General features: G+C 35.2%; 1 pseudogene; it reads left to right on the forward strand.

Moving 5' to 3' along the window:
* LOC121203705 (K(+) efflux antiporter 2, chloroplastic-like) overlaps nucleotides 1-7378 on the forward strand; it is a 55415-nt pseudogene extending 48037 nt beyond the window's left edge.
* The last annotated feature ends 18596 nt before the right edge of the window (nucleotides 7379-25974 follow it).

Consider the following 25974-nt stretch of genomic DNA (forward strand, 5'->3'; position numbering starts at 1 on the left):
CATATCCCAATATTGGGATGTTTTTCGAGTATTAGCTGGAATTTTATAGCAAGCTCATTCATTACCAAAATCACGTACCTTCGGAATTTAACCGGATATAGCTCCTCGTTCAAGTGCCTTCGGGACATAGCCCGGTTATAGTAACTCATACAATGCCTTCGGGACTTAACCCGGACTTTAAAACTCGCACGAATGCCTTCGGGACTTAACCCGGAATTAGTATCTCGCACAGAGGCCTTCGGGACTTAACCCGGAATTAATAACTCGCACAAATGCCTTCGGATCTTAGTCCGGATATAGTCACTTAGCACAAAGCCTTCGGGACTTAGCCCGGACAGCATTCAATTAATCATGCACATCTAACAATAATTCATGGCTCATTCGTATTTCATTTTCATTTGCAAAACTCAAACACAAGGCACATATCATCCTTGCACATTCGGCTCAATAGCCACACATAGAGCATGATTTTCATTTGCTTAAAACATGATTTAATCACATCGTAATTTAAGCTCTCTTACTCAAGAACTTACCTCAGGTGTTGTCGAACGATTCCGCTAACTATTCGACCACTTTTTCCTTCCCTTTACCGGATCTATTTCCCCTTTGCTCTTGAGCTTAATTAAACAAATAAATTGATTTCATCATTTAGGCATCGAAAAGATGAACACAAGGCACTAAGCCCATATTTATACATTAGACATTAAAGTCACATACATGTGAAATCATGCATCAACACAACATATTAGCTAATTTTTCCCCCTTGGCCGAATATGCATGTCTATTTTTGGGGTCGATTTCAACACTTAATACACACATATACACACTAGTAAAGCATCCTCCCCCTTCCCATCGATTTAACACATGCATTGCTCATTAACATGTAAAAGTTACATTCGGCCTTAGCACACAACTTGCTAGCCGATTCTTCTCCATTTAGCAACCAATGCACATATGTGTTCACTCAAAAATGCTAAAAAGGAGGTTCAAGAATCATCAAGTCATCATCACATGCATCATTAACAAGCTTCATATTTAGCATGCAATGGCATTAACACAACCTCTACCTAGGTCGAATCTTAACTCATCCTCATGTCTCATCACCACCACATCAAACATCAACCAAGAATGATGCATCCATGGTCAAGTGTCATTTCCATCACATAGCAAGATTTAGACCATGGGCTAGGTAGAACTCAAGCTAACAACTAAAACATGCATGCATCTCATGGAACATCATCAAACATACCTTAGCCTAGCTACATGCATGGCCGAACCTCTTCACCTTTCTTCTTCCTTCCTCCTTAAAATTATTGGCCAAGGATGAACCAAAGGATGAGAAATTTTTTTCTTTGTTTTTCTTTCTAGTTTCAGCAAGTATGAAGATGAGAAAAAAGATGAACAAAAATTCTCTCCTTTCTTTTCTTTAGGTCACGGCAATGGGGGGGACAAACAACTACACACACATTTTTTTTTGTATTCACCATACTCCTTTTTTTATTTGTTTTATCCCAACATTTTATGACACAAATTAACATATTTTATTTGTGCCATACTTATGCCATAATTTCCATAAAAAAATTGCACAATTGCTCATCATGCCCATCATGGCCGGCCACCTTGTTTTAAGGTGGGAAATTTGACATGCAAATCCACCTATTTCATACTATAAGTTATTTGGCCACTACAAATTAGCCTATAGCATTTGCAAAAATTTCACATGAGTCACATTTCAAAATTTCACTCACAATTGGCAAAATCAAAGCATGAAATTTTCACACATGCACTTTCACATGAAATAAACATAGGATATAACATCTAATTATTATTGTGACTCGATTTAGCGGTCCCGAAACCACTTCCCGACTAGGGTCAATTTTGGGCTGTCACATGAAGACTTTCGTACAGGCTCACGATGTTGATCAAGGCCTTAATTTGGAAAAAGCTGGGGCAACGGCTGTAATATTCTGATACCTTCTTCTAAATTCTCCTCTGTGCGTATAATTGTTTTCCCTTCTTCTGGAGTTCCCTTATAATTCTCTTCTTGTGTAACACCCCGAACCCGAAACCGACACCGGAGTCGAACACGAGGCGTTAACTGGCTTTAACCCCTTACAAAATTTATTTTCCAGACACTGCCCAATCTGTGTACTAGTCGTTTTAAAAATCATATCTTGAGTTTCGTAACTCGAAAATCAGTTTCGTAATTTTTCCCAGAAACTAGACTCATGTACCCATCTATGTATTTTTTTCTAGAATTTTTGGTCCGGCCAATTAGTACAGTTTATTAGTCAAAGTCTCCCAAGTTGCAGGGATCGACTACACTGACCTTTGCCCATTACGACTTCGATATCTCCCTGAACGGGGCTCCAATACTGATGCCGTTTGTTTCTATGAAAACTAGACTCAGAGAGGAATCTGTACATATATGGTACGACCCCTAATTATCTCTGGTTAATTTTTAATGAAATTCCAAAGTCGGAGCAGGGAATCCAGAAACCGTTCTGGCCCTGTCCCACAAAAATCTGATTATCTCTTAATATACTGCCCATATGATCTTTTTGTTACTTCCTCATGAAAGCAGACTCATCGAGATTCGATTACATAATTTATTCATCAATTAATTCTACTCCTACTATTTTTAGTGATTTTTCAATCTCATGACACTGCTGCTGCCAGCATCTGTTACGAAAGTAACTAGGTCCATTTCATGCCTACCCTTGATCCAACTCAATCGAACATTCGTGCCATTTTCGCATGGCTTAAAGTTTACATGCCAAAATTCAAACACAACGTAATAGCTTATACATGCCAAAATGTTCTTCTAAGCCAACTAAGAAGAAAATACCAAAACTTGCTATCCGGTGTGATGACTTCGATGACGGCCCGACCCCGCAAAAATAGATGAGTCCAAGCAACCTATAATGGGTGACAAGGAAACATCGAGTGAGTTTATAACTCAGTAAGTCATAAGCAATGCACTACCATCTATCAATAACATTATCACAAGAGGAAACAAAATGGAACGAGACAATTTACTTCATCCATACCGAACCATACCATAGTTCCTCCAACCTATCGATTCAATTTCATATCAATTCATGCATTCACATTCTATATACTCATCAATAGGACATTGAAGCATTTTCATAAATCGATTTATTTTCGTTACAATCAAACGACTATACGGCCTTTCACCCATCCTACGATAAATTTTATGTACGTGACTTCAAGTATGTTTGTCACATAGGTTCGAACTTACCGAGCTCAACACCAAGTATAAGCATAGCACCTATTAGCCACGTACTCAAGACACTTACCCGATCCGCTGTCCGCGATCGACTCAATAGTGTCGCACACATAGTGTCCATAATGATTCACGAATGTATATTGAGCCCGCACACTCAGTGCTATATAATCAACTCGCACACTTAGTGTTACATAATCAAATCGCACACTTAGTGCTACATAGTCAAACTCGCACACTTAGTGCCGCATGGTCAATTCGCACACTTAGTGCATCATATTCATTTCGCACACTTAGTGCAACATAGTCGAATCGCACCCTTAGTGCTGTACAATTTAATCCCGCGCACTTAGCGCCAATCTCATGGTCATAAATGGTCATCCCGCACGTTTAGTGCCGAGATCAACAACTCAGTACATCTTACTTCTTTTCTTTCATTCAACAATTTCATCATCACATACGTACATGCATATATATATATGTATATTTATTCATTCCAATCAGCATCAATACATACACATTATGACCATTTGAAATAATACCAACTACATGCTTAATGACTTACTTTATGTTGGGTAAAATAATTCCGAGTCGGCTACTCGATGACCTTCGATTTCCCCTTGTTGGACGCCTCTCCTTTAGGTTCTTGAGCTTAAATAATACAAATAAGAGTATTCAATATTTAACCCAATAACATGAATTTATTTATCACATCCGGCAATCACACATCATTAAATTTTCAAACCAAGATGTCATTATATGACCACATATACACATATCCATATACTTAAGCTCAATAATTATAATGTAATATCATGCACCCACTTTAAGTATATTGCCGAATATACTTAATCATACATACACCTAACCAAAACAATTTCCTAAAATCTTCATATCATTTATACACTAGGCCGAATACTCTCACCAAGTTCACCTATATTCTTCAACAATTCCTTCATTGATCAAGCACATATTCGGCTAAAGAAATGGCAATTTTAGCAACCTTCGATTTAGTACTTAACTTTTACCACATATCAAATAACTCATTTCCTTACTCATGTGACCACGTATATTCGGTCATGCATACACACATAAAATCAATTTGGAGACTCTATCAATCCAACATACATTCGGCACCTTCATCCACCATTCTACCAAGCATGTAATATTCAAACACAACCAAACTCACATTCGGCCCTAGCTCATAACAAGGTAGCCGATTCTTTTTTTTTATAGTTCAAACACTCCTCTATCATCATTCACCTAACTTTAACATGAAACAACAAAACTCACCATTTCTCATCCAAATAACATGAACAACAACCATTCCTTGAACACTTTCTCATGACCGATTGCTCATGTTATCAACAAGATTCAAGATTTGAACATGGGCTATTTAAAACATGCATGCATCTCAAAGACAACATCAAACATACCTTAGTCTAGCAAACCACCATAGCCGATTTTCTCAAGCTCTTCCCCCTTCCTTTCTTTCCTCTATTCGGCCAAGGATGTTCAAGAATGAACACTTTTTTTTTTGTTTTCTTTCTTCAATTCACGGCAACAAGGGGGTGAGACCATTATTATTTTTTTTCCATCACCCTTCCTTTCATTATTTAATTATCATGCTTAATATTTTATTTCCCTTACCATACATCACTAATACAACATGTTGGTGACATGTTTCCACCCATAGCATGGCCGGCCACTACATATTAGGGAGGGGGAATTTGACATGCAAGTCCCCTTTTTCTTCCACATGCACTAATAGGTCCTCATGCATTGACCTATCACATTTTAAAATTTTCTCATATAAGTCCTATTGACTAAATTCACATGCAATCGACTAAATCGAAGCTTGAAATTTTCACACATTCATGATTACATATTCTAGACAATAAACATCACATTCAAACCTTTCGGTGACTCGGTTTAGCGGTCCCGAAACCACTTCCCGACTAGGGTCAATTTTGGGCTGTCACATCTTGCTTGTTGAACATAGGTTGTACCAGAAACCTTGGAACTAAGGTTGCAGTTGGCAGGTGCTATTCTTTCACAGGTATTGGAATCTTGAACAACTTGTTTACCTTATGTTTTCCTTGGCAATGAAGGAACAGGTTCATAATTGTTCTTTAGGAAGAACCAGAGAGTTTAATTTATTAGTTTTGTTATCCTGAATGAAAATGTTGCACATTCGTGGATCTGATACTTCAGCTGCTATTCTGTTATTGATATGTTAACACTTTTTGTCTCCTCCTATTTATTTGTGGTAAAGGTTAAACTGCCAGCACAAGAGATTGCAACAACACTCGATGAATTTAGGTACCATCATCTTGCAGAGCTAACAGAGGTACTGCTCCCTCTCACCCTCCTTTTGATGCCAAAGAATTTTAAATCACCAGACTATTAAACATTGAACCAACTAACTGATTAGATAGCCATTCACACTCTGACATCTCAAGTGTTTGAACAGCTATGCGAAGCTAGCGGATGCTCACTTGGTTATGGATTCGCTCGTCTCATGAGAAAATCTGAAACCCAACCGTTAGATTATCCAGATGAAAACCACTTCACTGAAGGAACGTTACCAATATGGCAAAGTAAGACACAAAGAGGAAGTGTGCAGAATAACTACATGCCCCGTTGTTGCAAGTTGTACAATGTACATCAATAGAACAAAGGGGTAGAAGCAAAGGCATGGTGGGACATTTCACTGATGACAGTTACATTTAAGTGGTGGATAAACCTTCTTTTTAATTTTTTGTTTATTTGTTGTCTAAAGGGAATTTTTCCCATTATTTTTGTTAGAATGGTAAGTTTAGGGAAAGCAACGACGGAGTGTTGATAATTTGGAATAGATCATAGGGGTACCAAATATCTCACAAGTTTCAATTGAATATCATGAAATCATTTATATCAGTTGGATTCTAGTATTCTAAGGCTAAACATATTAGAACCAGTAGGAAAATCAAGTTTTTTATGCCACTAAAATGACTCTTAGTACTTGAATCCTAATATTAGATTAAATATATAAGAACTTGAATCCTAATATTTGATGGATAAACAGATAGAAACCAGTAGCAAGGTCTAGTTTTTTTCCCATATCTTCTACAATATAGACACCATAATATTAGAACTACTCATTGATGTAGTTTTGTAACACCCCTAAAATCACTATGCTTTAAAAAGTAGTATTAAGTTAAGATTGTACATAGTAAATTTCTTTTCTTGGTAAAATGAAATAAGGTATACAATTGATAAAAGAGAAGGTTGATGGATGCTAAAGGAAATTGAATCAAGAAATATTTCGTGATATATTAATTTAAGATAGAGATTAAATTATAAAAAATGTAATAGTTTTAAAACTTAATTATAATTATTTGAAATTTAAAAGGTTAAAATATGAATATAAGAAAAGTTGAAATGACAAAAAGTGCAAATACCTTGAAGATGGAAAGGTCGTAAATGAAAATATAAAATTTTATTAGAGGTAAAATGATTAGAAAGAATTTTGGATAAATTACAAAAATACCCTTGACATGTGTAAAGATCATGGCCATTAGATTTACCTAGAGATTAAGGAGAGAATATGGACCATTGGATCACAATGATGATGTTTGGTAATATATTATTATTTAGAATTTTTATTAAGGATATTTATTTATGACAAATGAAGAATTTTCTTCATTCTTCTCACTATCGTGCATGAGGAAGAAAGAAAGAAATTTGGCCTTTCTTTCATTTTGGTCCTTGAAAACCTCAAGTTCTCGTTAATTTTTTTGATTTCCAAGTGCATTTATAAGTAAAATCAAGTGACTAGCAACACGAAATACTTAGTTTTCATGTTGGAGACCATAAAGTCATGAATGGAGAAGAAAGAAAGATAAGAGAAAGAGTAAGAAATTAAGGTTTCATGGTAAGTATTTGAAGAGAAAGAAAACAAAACTTTTATTTATGTTTAGTAGAAGTAGAAATGTGGAAAAGAGATTTTTGGTGAAAAACTTTTAATTCTGTTCTTAATGTGTTCTTGAAGAGAAAGAAAAGAAAAGTGATGGAAGTGTTGAAGAACAAATGAATGGAGAAGAAAAAGGTGTGAAAGGAAGAACTGAAGCAAAGGAAGTGAAAATCTAGCAAAGATAGGTAAGTAATCATATAAATTCTATTTATTTTTCAAAGGACTAAATTGAGATAAGTGATGAAATGAGTGTATTACATGTGAAATTAATTAAAAATAATATTACCATAAAGGATTACATGAGAATTAATATGTAGAAATTATTAAAATTAAATTAAGCAAGTGTTATATTAAGCAACATGAAAGTTAAAAAGTATGAACAGATTTTATTTGTACGTGCAAGTTGTTTTGAAAAAAAAAAGCAGTAGTAGTTTCAACTTTAAAATTTTCCCAAAATTTTATAGGGTGAAATAGAAAGAGAACTTCATATTCTTGGAAATCTTGATGAGTCTAGTTTTATACGAGACACATGGAATTAGCTTCCTAATTTTGTGGTAAGAGAATATCAAATTTTAGTGAAGAAGACTTAATTGCCAAGTAGTAATCCCTGAGTCAACTTAAAATGAAACTGGTATTAATCTCCTTTAAATTAAATTCAGAAATTTTAATGGTAAAAAAATTATTGAGTCTATTTCAAAAACAACAAGCGAATCTTATTTTAAAAATTTATAGACCAAGATATAAATAATTTAGTGATTGCTATTCAAGTAGACAATCCTGTTCTTTATATATGTGAAAGCGCTTGTTATGCCTACACTTGAAGATAATGAAAGATTAAGATTAGTATTTGTGAAATTAAATAAAAATAATTGTGTGAAAGATTTCACGAAAGAATCTTGTGAGAAATAACAAGAAATTAATTGAGAAAGTAAAATAATAAGTGTCATGAAAAGTGGACATGAAAAGTAAATTCATTAGTATTTGATAATTAAGTTCGATGTACTAAATTAAATAAAGCGTAGGAAAATAAGTGTTCAAGTGATATGAATTAATATGGTAATTGTAATATACCAAGTGAAGAGATTAGTGAATTGTGTAACATTAAATGATAAGTAGAGTAATGAAAGATTGTATATTTCATTCAAGGACTAAGTGTGAAATAATATTCGTGTAATAGTTGGGAAATGTATTCACATTATGCTAAGATAAATTGAATTATGAAATGATATCATGACATGATTTAAAAAGAAAAGTGAACAAGAGAGTAAAATCATGTAATATGCATATATGTATATATTTTGGAATATAAAGTACAATTGAAATATGAACTATAATCATGAAAAATAATAAAGTATCATTCTTAAATAAATAAAATCGTGCAATCATATAAAAGTCTTAGTAAACTAGGCAGGACTCGTGGAATATATTTGGCATGGTATAGGAACTTGAGCACTTTCATGTTATTCATGTTACTCGTGACATTCGTAGCACTACGATGCAAATAGTGCTATTCGTTATATTCGTATTTGTTCTGTGTATCCTTCATGGTTTCCCATCGTTTATTCAAGGTATTTGTATAAGAAAAAAGTAAAATAAAGGTCATAAAGTGAATAAAAAATGAGTCGTGAATAAATTAAGTAATAATTTGTGGTAAGTAAACCTCTAGGATCATGTATTATGTTTATGATATTAAGTGATAATAATATTTCTTGGTAAATTCATCTATAAAATGACATATCATGAATAATCGTGATTATAAAGAAGTAATGTATTGAAAAGATTTTATATTAAATATCTAGTTATAATTAGAATTCATGCAAATACTTATTAGGCATGTGAATCTTAACACGATGTTTCTAATGCGTAGAGTGTAGATAGTGCTTAGGAGGAAAAAGAGCTCATTTAAGTTAAAAGGATCACATCTCATCTTCAATATGGCATGGATTACGAATTATGAAATTAGAGTGGCATGTACAAAGGTCAACAATTTATTGAAATTGAAAAATAGTGTTGTAAGTGCATTGACGTCTTGAAGTCAAATGGAAAATTTTAAGTTAAATGTGGATAATTGTTATTTAGTGAACTTAGAGCCCAAATGTGGCATCCTTCACTTAGGTTATCAATGGGTGTTACAAGTATCTCTTAATACACTTTAGCTTTTGATAAGATGTAACATTGAAAAACACAAGCATACCTCCAATACATTTAACAATATTTCTTGAAGCAACCATTACTTCATTTTCAGTTAGCCCTTCAATTTTGGACAACTTTTCAAATAAGGTTTCATATTTTTGGGCAACCATTTGCTCAGTTTTGAAATTCCTAACCTAGCTAGATTGTTCAATGAAGACTCAAGCCTATCACCACGCTCTTTTTCCATATTAACAAGATCACAGGTTTCATTGGTCTTTATATATATTGACATAACAAAGCTCTTATCAACAATTTTTAGGGAATTTAAGTCCTCATATTTTTGGGGAATTCAAGTCCTCATACATTCCTTAATCATTATATTCAATTTCATTAATCTCGCCTATAATATCAATAGTAGTTTGAGCATCCTTTTCAGTAGCTTTATCTTTCCCATAGATCATGGTGATCTTATCAAAATAAAGGAAACTTATCATCCCCCAAGTGCTCCATTTTTGTTGCTCTACCAAAATTGAAATGTAACACCCAGACCTGGCGAAGTCTTGAGTCTGGGCATGTAGGTAAAAGCAAATTTGGTTGGCACGACCCTACTCGCCCTATTGACGTTTCGGCACCCTAGTGGGGTGCATAGGCAATAATGGAAAGTTAAAGGTAGGAATGTCCTCTATAAAGTATGTGTACATGAAGGAGAAATTGACAAAAGCTATCAAAGGTTCGTCAGTGGTATAGCATGTTGCCAAGATCAAGGCATGCCTAGATAGTTTAGTTGATGTGTAGGTAGTACAGTAACAAGATAGTTAGAAATGAGCGATTGGTTAAATAAAAAATATGAAAAGATTTTGAATTCTTATACATGGTTCATCATAGCTCTAGGCCACCAATAAGGACAGATTTGAAAGTTGAGTGACATGTGTCAAGTCTCACAATAGAAGCAATGATTTTTTACTAAAAAAGCTTCTAAACGAAGGAAGGTTATCTTTCTCCTTCTATTTAAGGGACCACGATGGCTACCTTCATATAATTGTTGATTAGGAGGTTTTCCTACGACAGTAAGACTAGAGATTAGAGTGCAAGTATAGGGTTGTTTGTCCACCCAGACTAGGGTTAAAAGCGTTACCAGGCAAAAGGTACATTTCAAAATCATTTCAAAATCAAAAGTTATGCATATGCGTATCAAGTCAAACATCAACATTAAGTCCCTTACATAGGTCAACGAGACCTTAAACATGCTTTAGAAAGAGGTCGGGACTAAACTAAACACATACAAAAATTTCTCAAAATCTTAAAATTTTTCCAAAATTACAGAGGTCACATGCCCGTGTGAACAGGCCGTGTGCCTCACAGGCATTAGACACGCCCGTGTGTCTAGGCTGTGTCAAATCAGGGCATACATACTGACTTATTCACATGGCCACAAGACACGTCCGTGTGCCTTGGCCGTGGTTGAAACTAACATGAGTCACACGACTAGCCACACGTCCATGTGCCTTGGCCGTGCTCGAGACTGACTTTAAATCGTAGGGTACCCCAGAGGACACACGGCCATGCTACATGACCATGTGTCGTACACGGCTGAGACACATGCCCGTGGCTCTGTCCGTGTGGACAAAAATAGGCCATTTGAAAAACCAATTTGCCACTCATTTTGGGTCATACCTACAAGCATAAAACCAAGCACCAATATACCACATTTACAGCCAATTTCAATCTCAAAACGAACACCATTCAAATCATGTAATCATCAATCTATTTTATGTTCAATATCTATACCAAAACATACTAAAATTGTAAGTCAAATTCATTCAATCATACATCACCAACATCTCAATTTCTTATCCATCTTCATGCCAAACTTAACCAAATTTAACAATTAAGAACATACCAAATTGACCATTTCATTTAGTCATTCATATGCATCAAAACATACCATTTTCTCATCACGTAAACCATAACAAAACCAAACCATAATCACATCCATTATCTAGCTATATCACTTGGCAAAACATATATTTACATCTCAAAACATATTCACATACTTCTATCCTATACACGGCACATAACCAAAACTCAAAACATTATTTACCGAAATGATAACCAGATAGTGTGATGACGTCTCCATCGACTTCCAACCCGAGCAAAACTCCGAAAATTTATAAACATAGGAAAAACACACAGAATAAGCTTCGAGAGCTTAGTAAGCCATAAGAAAATAAATCTTCACAAGATCATATATATAATTCAACTTGAATAAACCAATTTATTTAACTTCAAACACATATTCAATCACTTTTCTTATATAATCCAACATCAACACATTAGGTAACTTCATTAGACTTATTTATCGATGAACATATAAACCATGCTCCATTTTTTTTCATAATTCTCATGTTTGAAACATAGGACCACAATTTCATCTAATGAGCATATATAACACATCGTTCATTATCATATATTTCACATGTCGTCATTTGAATCATACTCACATTTCATATCAAAAGTTCATATTCAAATCACATGTACCTGAATCATATATGGCAATACACAATTACAATTCCACATTCTTCATTTATTTCATTAGATCATAGTTCACTTACTAGTATCCACATCTCATTTTCACATATATCATATATCAAATGATCATAACCGTACTCACTTTCATATCAGAATTTCATATACATCACAACATACCTGATTCGGATGCACATTCATAAACTCATTTATTTCTCGGAATGCTCGTTGAACCGTTCGGAATCAATAAGGATACTTAGATGGCACATAAGCTCGTAGAGTGCCAACGTCCCAGACGTGGTCTTACATGTAATCAATTATCGATGCCACTGTCCCAGACAAGGTCTTACACGAAATCGTATACGATGCCAATGTCCCAGACATGGTCTTACACGTAAATCACAAATCGATGCCAACGTCCCAGACGTGGTCTTACATGATAACACATATCGAAATCGTATGTCATGGCACATGTATCCTAACTATTCCTATGTTTCATACGGGGCGTTTCGGACGTTGTCGTATTATTGAAACTTTCTCAATTTCACATATTTGAACAATCCACGATCGGAACAAATTCTCCAAAGCTCAATTCAATTTGGTACCACATATATATATTTACAGCTCAATTCAGCATATATAATGCACATATATTTCAATTTAACAATATTTATTTATTTATGAACTTACCTCGTACGGACACGAATAGACCGGAACGACTAATCAATAGTTTCCAATTTTCTATATCCAAATTTGATTTCCACTTTTCTTGATTTAATTCGATAAAAATTTAACTCTTTTATACAGAAAATCATTCAAATCAATCTATAAACACACATTTAGGGCAATTTCAAAATTAGCCCTCACATTTTCACATTTTCACATTTTAGTCCTTAATTCACAAAATCACAAAATACTCAAAATTTCCTTTTACACAAGCTTTGCCGAATTTACATAGTGTTCATATAAGCCCATTTATTTCATTTATTTCACATTTTAGTCCCTCAATTTACAAATTTCACAATTTAGCCCAATTTACTCAAATTCATCAAAAATTCAAAGACAAAACATGTTAACCCAACACATATCTTTCATTTTTCATCTATTAACAATACAAAGCTCACACATTCATCAATGGAATCTCATGAAATCATCATCAAATTTCAAAATTGAGACATGGGCTTGATAGTATACAAAGCAACGATTACAAAAACGTAGAAATTATCAAAAACAGATCAAAATCCACATCTTAATCACCAATCAAAGCAGCCGAACCCTAAAAGCTTTTATTTCTTTTCTTTTTCTTTGATAAATTCGGCTAGGTGATGTTAAAAATGATAAAAAAAATTCATTTTGTTTTATTATAATAACCATAATTATAAAAATTATTAATTTAACCTTTATATTTAAATATAAAATTCATATTCACTAAGGCCATTAATTTCCACTCAATGATTTAATATTTATTAACCACATAAGGACCTCTCAATTGAAGAGATATAGCAATTAAGCACTTTAACAAATAGAAGACCACTTTTACATTTTACGCGATTAGGTCATTTTACCAAATTGAGCACACAAACGATTAAATTTTCATACGAAAATTTCACACATACTAATTCACATATAATAGGAACTGAAAATAATATTAAAATATTTTTGACTCAAATTTGTGGTCCCAAAACCACTATTTTGACTAGGGTCTAAATCGAGCTGTTACAACTCTCCCCCTTTTGGGATTTTCGTCCCCGAAAATCTTACCGGAAAGTAGATTAAAGATTTACTTCCACATAGTATATTTCAAATTCACACATAGCTTCAGATTTCAATCTCTTTAATCTCACAATTGAAATTCCGATCTGTCTTTCACTATACATCATATCAAGCTAAAACTGTTTCTAACTGTATTAAATTACTTTTGTCTTTTGCTCAATTGTTCTGATGGCATTAATCTCGTGAATCATTTTTCTCATAAAGCTCGATCCTGAACAACGGAGTTAGGTAACTGCCGTATATGATACCTCATATAATGTCACTTTTATACTCACCTGATAGTTTATCAAACAACAATAGTCTTTCTTAGTTGCTTTCAAACTATAAAACACAGTAACAAATAAATATTTCGAGAATTTTTCAAAACAACCTCGTACTCACAGCTTACTGTAGTTTCTCCCAGAATTGCCAGATAAATTTTTAGATTTAAATCTGAAATAATGATGACTGACACCATGTGTAAACTGACAATATCTGAAACGAATAACTCAGCTGATTTGTCTAGAAGAGAAATCTATGGTAAAGAAAGACTTATTCAGACAGCTAACAATAATTCAGATAACATCTATCTTTTTCAATAATAAGAGATAATCCCAATACAAAATTCATCAAGATTCTATTTCACCACTACTCAGATATCAAAACATGCTGAAATGGTCTTGAAGATGCTTAATAATTAACTTTAACCTGTTGATATCTTAAACATTTAAACGCAATGCCAGAAATATTACATTTTATACTCATTTATCAATACCACTTTCTCAGATTATCATGCATCTTGTTACTCCTGTATGAATAGACTAACTGACACTGTGAGCCTCTTGCAATAATGATTATACAATCTTAAAGCTTCTTAGTATAAACACTCTTTTTTGAAGCAACAGACGATTATTGATTCCACATCTGAAATTCTGAATCATAATTCAATTTATGCTAAACCCCTTTTTTTAACTTATAATTTGTTGACACATTTCTGAGCTTCACAACTTTACTAAATAAACGTTTATTTAGCTTCTAATTCAACTAACAATTGTTCATCATCTGGTAAGATCAATCATGTATTCATTGCTCATAAAGTACACAAAAGTTTCTTATTAAGGTCATCCGAAACTATAATCATTTCCCTCGGATAATAATATTTACTTACAGATTTAAAATTTTTTCAACAATTTGAGCTAGCTTTATTGTATCAAGTTTGGGTCTTACTCTGAATGTCAAACATTTTAAACTCTTGTAATCATCAACTATGTCACATAACTCTTTTCATACAGCTTTAACAGTATGGAATCACATTATATCTCTGTACACTCTATTATTAGAACACACTTCAAACCGTTCATTGAAGCATGACTGAAGATCATAAACATTTTCTTTAATTTAGACTGAACCAATATTGATATTTCAGTTGACAATATCTCTATGCAAAAAGGAAAACTTTAACATTGAACTAACTTTAATTTACCACAACATTTCTCAGATAGAATTGTTCCGATAGATATAATTCTATATCAAGTCTTCAAGAATATGAATTTTTCCTCCAGACTATCCTTCAACTTACACATGTGCGTTCAAAGTTTATCTTCAATCCGGTGGATAATTCAAACACATATAACCTAGTTAACTATTTAATCAAATAATTCAGATCAGACTAAACTATTGAATCAGTCTTTTCGAAGAAATCTTTTCTTCTCTTTAAAAAGATAGCCTCAAACATATCAATTTACAGATTTGATCTTGATCTTCTATCATTTTCACTTTTGCTGATGTCGAACCTTTCACAAGAACTAGAAAAGAGTTTATAATAAAGCTGTCTCATATATTAATCATCGAAGTTCTGAATTATACTGAAGTCGCCTTTTTCAGATAGAAATCATAAGTCATAATAAGACCGATGTCTCACCTGTAACAGTAGATAATATCCCGGCTGTTAAATAAGCATTTGAACCCAAAAGAAAATCAAATATGATTTGAACAACAACTAATACGAAACACAACTTTTATAATTTTGATAAAGATACTATAGTACTTTTGAATTTCAAAACAGAAATTATGATCATGATAGATGTAGCCATTTCCGTCAAATAAATATCTCTTATTGATAATCACATAGAATCATGAGAAAACCAGAATAGCGAAATTTTCAACATCTAAAGCTACACAGAATATCAGAAAATTACAACCCATATAGAATGATATCAACCCCGATGATATCCCAGAAAATGTCCAGAGAGAACAATATCATTCATAAATATTGAGATCCACAGTAACAGAAGTAATATAATCTTCACGTATTTTCAACAGAACAATAGCCAGTAGAAATAGAGTTTTAGCATCATACAGATTTTACCGTCGATTTTCATATCCACACAAGGGAATCAATACCAGAGAAAGACATAGCAATATCAAACATAATCCAAATAGACCAATGATACTTTCATCTATTTATATGTTTAGCTAATATTCTCATACGATAAGAATTATCTCTGAAACTAACCAATCACGTATACTTCTGAAGATAATTGTACACACAGAATGTCCAGAAGAAGTTATAGTAACTGCTGACTATAACTACTGTTCTCAGCTACAAATGCAATTCAACCATTATTCAACTGACTAATTCTGTCATCATTAAGTTCATATTATCTGCATCAATAACAGAAATCCATTCAAAAGAACTTTCAGCTAATACCTTTCTTTAGATATCATACTTGAATAGGTCATTTAATCAGAGTTAACTTTTTCTGTAATAGAGATTTTGCATAATCTGAATAATCTTAAGAAATACCCAATATCTCGTTTAATTCTGTTGATAAACCGTAATTTATACATATTTTTACCCCATGTTTAATGCATTTTATGGATGATTTCCCATTAGAATTGGTGAATTCAATGCTCCTAATGCTTTAATTTCATGTTTTATACTTAGGAGAGCATATGAGAGTGAAAGGAAAAAGAAGCGGGCTAAAAACGGAGAAAATGGGCCAAAGTACGAAATCAACACGGCCTGGACCTCCTCACACAGGCAGACCACACGGTCGTGTCAATTTGGCAGGCTCGAGCACGGCCTGAAGTAATTGCACACGGGTGTGTCTTTGCCGAGCCCAAGTTGAGTCCAATTCGGAAAAGGCTAATTTTGAGGGCTTTTAGGCATTCCAAAGCCTATAAATACACCCTAGAGGAGGAAGAATAAGGAGACAGAGAGGAGGGAGTAAGGAATTACTCGAAAGAAGCCGATTGATCCATCTCAGAAGCCAGATTCATCATCAAGACTGAAGATATCTCCTCAATTTCCCTTCATAAGTTTTAGGTTTTCTTTATGTTTTGGATTCTTTATCATTCTGAGATGTTTTCTTATTTAGTTATGAACTAAAACCCCTAAATACCTAAGGGGAATGAAACCTAAGACGAATCTTGTTATTATTTTTTGAATTGTATGATAAATATTTAACTTGTTCTTAATTATGTGTTCTTAATTCTCGTTTTGATATCCCAGGATACTGATTCAGGATAAGCTCTTATTCAGAGGAGGAATAGAACTTGTCTAAGAGTACATTTGTCATAATTAAGCAAACTTGATTGTGCGCCTAGACATAGGGTGACAAGATTTTGCCGGATTAGGGTGAAACCTAATAAGGGGATCCATAGATCGAGTTAATGCAACCCTAGAGTGTAATTAGAGAAAAGTCTCAATTATTCAACCTAGGGATTAGACGTTATTAGTCTTGAATAGGGACAATAACATAACTTAGGGATATCTACGGAACAAGTTAAATGAATAAATCGTCCGATTCAGAGCTAGAATAACAAGTACAGTCTAGGTGGATTTATCCTTAGGTATTGCCTTCATTCAATCGATTTTCCCAAAAGCAATTCCCCAATTCTATTCTCTGTGAATTGTTAGTTTAGAAAATTAGTTAGTTAAAACAAAACCTCTTTATTCTTAGGCTAGATAATAAACAGACAGTAATTACTAGTACTTTTAGTTCCTTTGGGTTCGACAATTCGGTCTTGCTAAAACTATACTACTGTTCGATAGGTACACTTGCCTACATTGCGATAATAGTTAGTTCAAGAACGATAATTATAATTATTTAAAACCTATCACGAAATCACGCGATCAAATTTTTGGCACCGTTGCCGGGGAACTAAGATATTAGGAACGCTCAATTTTTATTACTTTAGCCATTTATTTTCCTTGCAATTTAATTTTTTTATTATTTATTAATTTACTTTTTTTTCTTCTCTTGGTAGGTTTTTATAGTTTATGACTAGAAGAAATCTGTCAGGACCACTACTTTTTGACGAAGAAATCGATCGCACAGTACGTAGAAACCAAAGAGAAATAAGGCGAACCCTAAGATACACAGAGAACGAGCGAGAAGACGATACTCAACCCTTAACCGAAGAGATGGCTGAAAACCAAGGCAATCAGCTACCTCCTGCAATTGCGGTTAATTGAAATCTTACTCCACGCACTATGTATGATTATGCTAAACCTTCTTTAACTGGAACTGAATCTAGCATAGTTAGACCTACTGTAGCTGCAAATACTTTTGAACTGAAACCTAACACAATTCAAATGATACAACAGTTTGTTCAGTTTGATGGTTTGCAGGATGAAGATCCCAACGCTCACTTAGCAACCTTTCTGGAATTTTGCGATACATTTAAAATCAATGGCGTTTCTGATGATGCCATACGTCTTCAGTTGTTTCCCTTTTCATTGAGGAATAAAGCTAAACAGTGGTTGAACTTGTTACCACGAGGGTCAATTACTACTTGGGAACAAATAACTGAAAAATTTTTACTCAAATATTTTCTGCCGGCTAAAATGGCTAAATTACGTAATGATATCTCTTCGCTTGTGCAGATGGACTTAGAAACACTCTACGATGCATGGAAGAGATACAAAAACTTACTGAGAAGGTGCCCTCACCATGGGTTATCGCTTTGGCTTCAGGTTCAAACATTCCATAATGGCCTGAATCTTTCGACTCGACAAATGGTTGATGCACCTGCTGGCGGAACCATCAACAATAAAACACCTGAAGATGCCTATGAGTTTATAGAGGAGATGTCACTGAATAACTATCAGTGGCAAGTCATGAGGACTAAGCCAACTAAAGCAGCAGACGTTTATAATGTCGATTCGGTTACTATGCTGTCAAACCAAGTAAAACTTCTAAATAAAAAAATTGGTGGTTTTCTCAGTTCTTTACAGGTTCACCCAGTGATACAGTGCGAAGCAAGTGGAGTGGAACAAGCCATTTAGAAAACCAACCTTATGGCCACAACATGGATAACGAGCAATTAAATTACATGGGTAATAATCCTCGACCTCAAAACAATCTATATAGCAACACTTACAATGCAGGTTGGAGGAACCATCCCAATTTCTCATGGGGTGGTCAAGGAAATCAAAGACCACAACATCCTCCGGGTTTTCAGCAACCACCCTACCAACAGGAAAAGAAGCCGAATCTTGAAGAGATGCTCTCAAAGTTTATATCAGTGTCAGAAACCTATTTTTAGAACATCGAGACAGCACTTAAAAATCAACAAGCGTTGATCCAAGAGCTCAAAACTCAGATAGGCCAGCTTTCCAAACTAATCTCTGAACGACCACAAGGTAGTTTGCCAAGTAATATTGAACCCAACCCAAGGGAACAGCTCAATGTGATTAATGTTCAAGATGAAGAAGGATTTGTGGAGCCTGAACCAAAACCAAGGCAAGAAACTGTGGTAAACAAAGGTCAAGCTGAGGTAGCTCAAAATACAAACAAATCGGTGAATGTCGAATATAAACCACGTGTGCCTTAAACTCTTAAAAAAATTACATATTAACTTACCATTTATTGAAGCCCTATCACAGATGCCAAACGCAATGAAATTTTTAAAAGAGCTTTTAGCAAATAAGCGGAAGTTGGACAAGGCGTCGCATGTGGAGCTAAACACATTGTGCTCAGCTATTCTGAAAAATAAGCTACCGAACAAACTAAAAGATCGAGGGAGTTTTACGATTCCTTGCTTAATTGGTAGTTTAGATGTTAATAATGCATTAGCTGATTTAGGGGCTAGTATCAACGTCATGCCTTATAAAATGTTTAAACAATTAGGTCTCGGGAAACCCAAACAGACTAAGATGAGCATTCAATTAGCATATAAAACTATAAGATTTTCTAGGGGTATTATTGAAGATGTGCTAGTAAAAATCGATAAATTTATATTTCCCGTTGACTTAATTGTTTTAGACATAGAGGAGGATAACAACACTCCTTTAATTCTAGGAAGGCCCTTTTTAGCAACTGCTAAAATAATTATTGATGTTGGCACAGGTGAGCTCACGCTTCGCGTAAGAGACGAAACAATCACCCTTCAAGCTCGCAATTCTGACAACACATCGAAAATTGAAGGTGATCGTCTAAACCTTTCTATTAAAATTGACCACATGATACAACCCACTTTGCAGGAGATAAGTCTAAAGGAAGTACATGAGCCACTCTCAAACAATAGTAGAGGATCTATTCATGAAGAATGAAGGCTGCAAATAGAGGAGCTAGATGAATGGCAAACACATAAACCAAGAACACACGATAAACCGAAACTACGCCAGAACGAGCTCGATACCTTTCCAAATCAACTTAAGGTTGGAGATAAAGTCTTATTAGATGCCGCAGATCCCCACATTATCACTACCACACCGAATGAAGAAATCCCTCTTACGGTAGTCAGCATTTTTCCATTCAGTACAGTGGAGGTGAGTCATCCCAAGTTCGGCACTTTTAAGATAAACAACACCCGTTTAAAACCTTATTTTAAGATTGATAGCAGGAATGAGGAGTATAAACTCCTCGAACCACCATGATCATTCAACAGAGAGGTAAGTCGAGCTTAGACTATAAATAAGCGCTTCTCGAGAGTCAACCCGAGCACTAACTGTATTAACTTCTTTAAAAATTTAGTCTTCAACACCTAAATTACTAGCGGAGCTCTTGAGTACAGGTTTTCCACAGAGACACGGCCAAGAACAGGGGCATGCTTGTGGCCGTGTGAAAACAGGGCAAAGATATCTCCAAACACGGGATACAATAAAATGCCACAGCCGTGAGACATGGCCATGGTCGAGCTTGCCAAAATAACACGGGCGTGCGACACACCCGTGTGGAAGACCCGTGGTTGAAACTGAGAAACTAGCACGGGCATGTGACACGTCTGTATCTAACACCCGTGGTCGAACCTATCAAATTACCACGGGCGTGGGGCTTGCACACACGGGCGTGGGAGAAGCGAACGAAACTAGACACAGTCGTGCGACACGGTCGTGTGACCCCACACACCCGAGGTACATGGGCATGGGACGAATTTCAAACGCGCTCAAATAGGAAAAATACGAAACACATAGGAAAAAATTAGGGAACTCGGGCGTGTCCCATGGTCGTGTAGCCCAAAATCTATAAATACCCTGTACTATTCACTTTCTTCCCTATTCAAAAACCCTAACCCTAGCCCCTACAAGTTCACACGGCCTCTCTACCACGCCCGTTCGCCGCTTCCCACTTCATTTTTTGACACCCAATTTCTCTCCTTCTAGCGTTTGTTTACTTTTCCCCCTTTAATTGCACTCATTTTTCATGTTAGTTGTCACAGTATTATGCATTTTTCATGATTATTTTCATCTCTCTATCACTTACATTTTATTCATAGCACAAGTTATTTTGTTTTCATGTTCAAATTCTTACTCTTTATGTGATTCCTCTACTTTATTTAATTAGTTAGGAGTAAATATTCATGATTAGAAAAATATACATACTCATGCCTTTAGTGTTAACACTTTTCATCCGTCACACATGTTGCATTCCAAAAAATTCGTTGCTAATTTTTATTCCATATAATTGATTGCCTTGATTAACTTGTTAGTATTAGTAGTTACTGAAATTATGATTGTTACTTCCAAATTATTTTCATATTACTTTGATAATTCCTCAAGATGAATTAATGGTTTTGATTGCAGGTACCCTATCGTCTTCAGAGGAAAGAAAACTTCCGTACCTCATTCGAAGAAGAGGAAGGGAGCGTCATCTTCCGCGGGTCCAACCATGAAAATTCATCACCCTCTCCTTTAGTTCCTCCGGGGGCCCCAGGGAGAACTTTTCCAAATCCTTCGGGCCTCACATTTAATTGTGGGCCGCTGCATCGATTGGGCCACCGTAGAACAAGTTAAATTGGCTGATGCGATTTGGGCCCTCTTAACCACTGACCCTTGGAAGCTTTTCTTTGGGATCATCGAGCCGACGTATCTCGAGCTCACGATGGAATTATGCTCCACATTTCATCTTTAGACCGTGATGATGAACTACGATGATCCCGGCACGGTGCAATTTCACCTAGGCGGATTAGTTCACCAGCTTAACGTCCTAGAATTTAGTACGGCACTGGGTTCATATACGGAGGAGTTCAAGGAGGAGAATGACTTAGATACTCTCACTCGCCACATACATTTCTCTCCCTCGAAGTGCTGGCACACTTTGGCCCCTAGCGCAGCCTCCTACAATCCTAGCCGCTCTAAGGCGTCAGTTCTCCTGCCATCCCTGAGGTACCTACACGCCATTTTGGCTCACACAATTACAGGGAGGTGAGAGAGCACTGGCATCATCAACACTCGCAACACCTACTTCTTATGGTGCATGTCGCACGGGCATGTCATTGACCTTGCCTATTTCATTGCCCTCGAGATTCAGCACCAGACGGAGTGACATAAGAAGGGGGTCATCTCCATCGGCCCCATTTTTTACTCGATTGGCTCAACACTACGGGCTCCTCAACACCGAGGCCCAAGAATCATCCCTCACCTTCATCGGCCAGATGTCTCCATAAGGCATCTCGAGCATGCTTAGCATGAGGATGATCGAGAGGCGTCGAGGAACCTACCCTGCCCAGTATCGTCTCGTCCAATCTACGAAGGAGGAGGCCTACGAGGACATTCCTGATGATGTCCCTCTACAGCACGCGGACCCACCGACTGAGCCACCACCACCCTCTCGTCCAATTTATACGGCGGCTTCATACGCTGACATCTCTGAGCGCCTCCCTCGATTCGAGCAGTAGTGTTTTCAACAATTTGACAACATTGATGCTACTCTACAGCAGATTTTTCAGCACCTCCACATTTCATCGCCAGTCCCGCCTCGCGAACCATCCTGCGATGAAGATGTTTAAAAACATTTATTTATAGTTTTATGTTTTTTTTAATTTTTATTAAAACTACTTTTTATTTTTGTTAGATTTTAGAATTTTATTTTTAAATTATTAATTTCAGTTATTTCTTTATGTGTAATTATTCTTCCTAATATCCCCTAAAAAGTTTTTGATTTTATCATAGTTATATAGACTTCTTAAGCTCATCATCACATAGGAACTAAAACTCCACCGGGAAAGGTTCTCCACGACTGCCATGTCCTGCTCGACCACGACCATAGCTACCACTAGATATAATATTCTTTTGGCACAGGACTTATGGACTAATGAACCTCTACGACCGCCGGAGTATCCACCTCTACTCTCGAACCGATTATGCTCCAAAACTGTAATTCGAGGAATTCATTATACAGGAATTTTCACTTCTCTCCCTCTCTTATTCTTATACTCTAATATCTATCTTTGTACATTAAGGGCAATGTACGTCTTAAGTGTGGGGAATATTTATTTCATTATCAGAAAAATCCCTGAATGATTGCCTTGTTCTCTTAAAAAGCTTTCATATAATATTTAGGATAAATTTTAATTGATTTATGATTTTGATTGATATATCTTGAATTAAAACATAGGCAATTATGCATTGATTATTTAAACTTTAAGACATTAGAGAAACAAGCATGATGAGTTGATTTTTAAGAATTTAAAATCTTAGGTTGTTTCCCCAAAGTTTAGGTATTGCTTTGAGTTGGAATTCACAAGTTTTTAAACATCAAAAAGCCATAATTTTTGTGAGATTTTTTAGCCTTTTGAGAATCTATTAATTCTTTCATGCTCACTTTTATTATTGCTTTGAGTGCGTCAGTGTTGAACTGTTATTCTAGAACTTGCTTGATTATGCATGTCGAGACCACACCATTTGATTTGATATGTCAAAATGATTAAGGCACTTAGGATTAACCCACTCATGCCATGAAAAACCTACCTCCATGATTAACCTCTAGTAAACCCCCTTGAGCCTAAAAAGCCATTTCTTGTATTAACATTAATATTAACCCTTAACTCATTATTGTTGAAATCCCCTAAATTAATCCCTATTTTTGTCGAGATTTGAGTTGAATAAATTGCTTAGCTATGTCTTGTTCTTAATAGTTAGTCTATGTTATTCAACTTGTTCTTAAAAAAAAAGAAACTATGTATACATATTAGTATTTCCATATTCTGAGAAGAAGCTCTGTTGTACGCAAGTGAAGATTAACTCTTTTTCTAGTTAGGCAATTTTTGAATTCAATCTCGATTCTAACCCTTTCTTTCAGCTTGTGACCACGCCCCCTAACCAAGCCTCATTACAACCTTCCAAAGACCTTTTGATTGATGTATCATCTTAAATTATAATGGTGAAGATTTGATTTTCATGCAAGCCTATAGTAATGACTTTTCTTTATTGGCTATTGAGTGCTTCATTTATTGTCCTTAAACACCTCGAGTGATTTGAGTGAATCTTTAGTGAGGATGTGAAACTCTGTGATATTCTGAATCAAAGGTAATTACTTAGACGAGGGGAGGCACTTATGTTTGCATGACTAAATACTCAACTTGAAATGTTTGAAACTTTTATGTTCTTTTAGTTGAATTCTCAATGTATGATTACTTATGGATTAATTTGAGATATTATCGATAGAAATTATAAGTTGAAAAGAATTTATTTTGATTATGAGTTGAGAATTTTGCTTGAGGACAAGCAAATGCTTAAGTGTGGGGGTATTTGATAAACCTTAATTTATACATATTTTTACCCCATGTTTAATGTATTTTATGGATGATTTCCCATTAGAATTGGTGAATTCAATGCTTCTAATGCTTTAATTTCACGTTTTATACTTAGGAGAGCATTGGGGAGCGAAAGGAATGAGAAACGGGCCAAAAACAGGCTGGACCTCCTCACACGGGCTAACCACACGGCCGTGTCAATTTGGCAGGCTCAAGCACGGCCTGAAGTAATCGCACATGGGCGTGTCACACGGGCGTATCCCTGCTGAGCTCAAGTTGAATCCAATTCGGAAAAGGCTAATTTTGAGGGATTTTAGGCATTCCAAAGGCTATAAATACATTCTAGAGGAGGAAGAATAAGGAGACAGAGAGGAGGGAGTAAGGAATTACTCCAAAGAAGCAGATTGATCCATCTCGGAAGCCGGATTCATCATCAAGACTGAAGACTCTCCTCAATTTCCCTTCAGTAGTTTTGGGTTTTCTTTATGTTTTGGATTCTTTATCATTCTGAGATGTTTTCTTATTTAGTTATGACCTAAAACCCCTAAATACTTAAGGGGAATGAAACCTAAGATGAATATTATTATTATGTTCTGAATTGTATGATAAATATTTAACTTGTTCTTAATTATGTGTTCTTAATTCTTGTTTTGATATCTAGGATACTGATTCAGGATAAGCTCTTATTCAGAAGAGGAATAGACCCTATCTAAGAGTACATTTGTCATAATTAAGCGGAGTTGATTGCGCACCTAAACATAGGGTGACAAGATTTTTCTGGATTAGGGTGAAACCTAATAAGGGGATTCATAGATCGAGTTAATGCAACCCTAGAGTGTTAATTAGAGAAAAGTCTCAATTATTCAACCTAGGGATTAGACGTTATTAGTCTTGAATAGGGATAATAACATAACTTAGGGATCTTTACAGAACAAGTTAAATGAATAAATCGTCCGATTCGGAGCCAAAATAACAAGTACAGTCTAGGTGGATTTTTCCTTAGGTATTGCCTTCATTCAATCGATTTTCCCAAAAGCAATTCCCCAATTCTATTCTCTGTGAATTCTTAGTTTAGAAAATTAGTGAGTTAAAACAAAACCTCTTTATTCTTAGGCTAGATAATAAAAAAGACAGTCATTGCTAGTACTTTTAGTTCCTTTGGATTCGACAATCCAGTCTTGCTAAAACTATACTGCTGTTCGATAGGTACACTTGCCTACATCGCGATAATAGTTAGTTCAAGAACGAGTAATTATAATTATTTAAAACCTATCACGAAATCATGTGATCATCTATCTTCATTTCTGATTCATTCACTTTTCTGACCATATAGTTCATATACATTTCACCTATTCTCAAATCAATTACACATATAGCA

This window comes from Gossypium hirsutum, chromosome A07 (assembly GCF_007990345.1).
Source record: "Gossypium hirsutum isolate 1008001.06 chromosome A07, Gossypium_hirsutum_v2.1, whole genome shotgun sequence".
Classification (NCBI taxonomy): domain Eukaryota; kingdom Viridiplantae; phylum Streptophyta; class Magnoliopsida; order Malvales; family Malvaceae; genus Gossypium; species Gossypium hirsutum.